The sequence below is a fragment of the Nelusetta ayraudi genome, unplaced genomic scaffold (assembly GCF_046127955.1).
Source record: "Nelusetta ayraudi isolate G7.1 ecotype Tasmania unplaced genomic scaffold, CSIRO-AGI_Nayr_v1 ptg000033l, whole genome shotgun sequence".
NCBI classification, from domain to species: domain Eukaryota; kingdom Metazoa; phylum Chordata; class Actinopteri; order Tetraodontiformes; family Monacanthidae; genus Nelusetta; species Nelusetta ayraudi.
In genome coordinates this window covers 3,875,001-3,877,967 of record NW_027466083.1, presented here as the reverse complement: position 1 = coordinate 3,877,967, position 2,967 = coordinate 3,875,001, and the positions used below count along the sequence as shown (strand labels likewise).

Below are 2,967 nucleotides of genomic sequence, written 5' to 3'. Positions count from 1 at the left end.
CCCTGCGTCGCGCTTGCACCAACATGTCACTCCAAGTTTGGCCTTAAACTAATAACCGAGTCCTTGCGCTCCTCGTGTAATTGCATTACAGGCCAATAACCCCAGTGTTTGGCTTCCAGCGTGGGAACTGGCTGCCGCGCGGGTCGCTCCTCGTGCTCTTGCATCGGTCATTTCCTGTATCACCTCGGCCCTCGACGGCGGGGCGCGACCCTCCGTTAGATAACTCTAGAATAACACGTCGCAGGAAGGAGGCGGTGAGGAGGGAACGCAGTGAGAAGAAAATAAAGGCTGGTGGGCCTTTAACGGGCGGGCGGGCGTGCGCTCATGCACATGCACGCACATGCCTTTCACACAATACAGTTGTGAGAGGTGAGAAGCAGAGGAGGCGCTATTGTCTGGGATAGGAGGGGAAATGTCATACTGTGCCTGAGGGTATGAAGCTGTATGTGTGTGTGTGTGTGTGTGCGTGCGTGTATTGCGCGTGCCTCTATTGTTAAGCCGATCCTTTACTTTCATGCAGCACTCTGTCCCAGTAGGTTTCCTTCCATAAATGTCAGAAACCTCCAGATAATTGGTTAAGTATCACCACATTCAAACCTTCAGTTCCAAATTAGAGCTGTCACAATCACTCAATCAACCCATCGGCCAATTGAAGGAGACCTCAGCTTGTCTAATGCACAAGGAGGTGCAGCTTCTGGCATTCACGATGATTAATTGTGTTGCAAAAATTCCCTTTATCATTGTTTTCTAGCAACAATCTGTGAGTCAGGTGTGTACGCTCTTCTTCTTCTTCTTCTTCTTCTTCTTCTTCTTCTTCTTCTCCTCCTCCTTCCTCTTCTTCCTCTTCTTCTTCTTCCTCCTCTTCTTCCTCTTCTTCTTCTTCCTCACAACAAAGAGTGTGATAAAACACACAGTTCTGAAAATTAGACCCTTGTGATGTCACAAAGGGCACCAATACCGTAAGATGCAGCAAACACCGATTAAAATGAAATGCGTTTGCACAGTTGATTCAAACACATTAAAGATTAAGGTGTAAAGTGCAAAGTGCCTTATCTGCTGCACGTGTAAAAGTCAATATTATAGCATCACATTCCGCAGCTCGTGGCCGTCCGTCGGGCTAAGGGGCAGAAAACGCTGCGATTGCCGCTTTTGTTTTGTTTGAAGGCAGTTTTTGAGGTGGACTTTGGAGCCGCTGAGTGGGTGCAGTTTCGTTATTGCCCGTGATATGATTTCTCACATCTCACTACCTTGGACTGACCTCCCACTTCTCCTCCCTGGTGGTCCCCGCCTCTGTTTGCTTTTGGTTTCATCTAAGAGCTGTACGGAGGCAGTGAAAGGCCGTGCAGTCAACGAGGATCTTTGTTTGTCAAGTCACTCGGGCCCAGTGGGTTGCGCTTCTCAAGGATCTGAGAACAGGTCTGTTCCTGAAATCAGATCAGATTTTTTTTTTCACCTATTTTGGTTCACTTTTTTTAAGATTCTCAAAGAGAAGTGAGAGGGAAAAGGTTCTGGTTCCGATAAATAGCTGATGCGCATCTCAGCTGATTGAACCGCCTTTGTCTGAAGAAGCGCAGACGTGGCGAACATTCCCGACAGCTGACATTCCAAAGTGACCATCCGCAGGCCAAGAATGTGAATCTTGACCCACACATTTCTCTCTTTCCTTTCCTCGCCACTTCTTTGAGGTGACTGGAAATGGAGACCTGGCTGCTAGATGAAGAGGAAGGTTGCCTGTTAAAGATTTATAGGGCTTTACTTTTTAAATATACATATACTGGTTCTAATAGTTTGAGCATATCTCATAGTGAGTGACCAGCAAGTAGAGCAGTATTGATTATCTGAGAAGCATGTAAAAAAAAAAAAAAAAACATTGCAGAAGAGGTTAAAAAACATGATACAAAATGAATGTGTGTGTGTGTAACCCCCCACACAAGGGCAACAACGCTTCTATTCAACATGTGACCAAAAAAACAAAACAAAAGTGCAAAGCACTGCGAGTGAGAGTCAAGCAAAGTGGTTGATTGCTCAGCAGCTATTTACGTTGTTTTTATGGATTCTGTTTACTTTTTTTTTTTGCCTTAGAAGTGGGTCACTGTGCGGCTCCATGGAAACTGTTCAAGATGATGCGGAGAGAAAGAGCAGCCAACATGGTTTTCAGAGGTGCATTTTGAGTCTACAGACAGTGAGAACAAGGCAAGAAAAGAAAAAAAAAAACAGTAGCCGAGAACCACTCGGGGGGGTTCAGGCTTTTGGTTTGAAGCCTCTTTTTGGCAAAAAGGTCTGCCGGGTCACCCGAGATAAGGGAGCAAGTGAGTGCTGCTCTGATGGAAGTTTTCCAAGAGTTGAGGTGGATTTTGCTTCACCGTGTTCTCACCGCTGCATGCTAAAATTCATCCCAAACCAGAATCACTGACCGTCATTCCTGGGAGAAAACTGAGATTTCTCGCAGCTTTGAGTGTGTCCGCTTTCTTTTCTTTTTTGGCCTCCTCTCATCCAGTCTGTTGTTTCAAAAACAAAACGTGATGACGGGGACGGGCAGCTATTAGATATAAATTAAAATAAAACACGACAAACAAAAAAAAAGGGAGAGTGGGCTGGGAGGTCGAGGTACTCGGAGGTGCAGACCCAGCACACAAGCTGGCAGTCAATTGGCAAACAGAGGGATGAGAGGAGGGAGGAGGTGGGAGTGTGCGGAGGGGGGGGGGGGGGGGGGGGAGGAGGAGGAGTGCACGCTGTGTAGCACAGACGAGAAGCAGGGGGGTTGAAAAAAAAAGGAAAGAGAAAAGGGGGCGGGACTCCGGCACACACGCTCAGACGGAGACACACACCCTCTCCTCAGCCGTCAGTCTGGTCTCAGCCGAGCAGGAGGCAGCATGTGCGAGTGAGCGGCTCGGCTGCGCAAGTGTGTGCGCGTGTGTGTGTGTGTGTGCGTGCGCGTGCGCGTGTGGACAGAGTTGAGCGGCTCCC

General features: G+C 47.9%; 1 protein-coding gene across 4 annotated transcripts in view; it reads left to right on the top strand.

Annotated features, from left to right (window-relative positions):
• Positions 1 to 2,842: 2,842 nt before the first annotated feature.
• Positions 2,843 to 2,967, top strand: part of LOC142891805 (rho guanine nucleotide exchange factor TIAM1-like) — a 49,371-nt gene continuing 49,246 nt past the window's right edge. For all 4 annotated transcript variants that reach the window (XM_076031648.1, XM_076031649.1, XM_076031650.1 and 1 more), the window contains exon 1: positions 2,843 to 2,967. This exon is cut by the window's right edge and continues 134 nt beyond it. The gene's annotated coding sequence lies outside the window, so the exon portion shown is untranslated.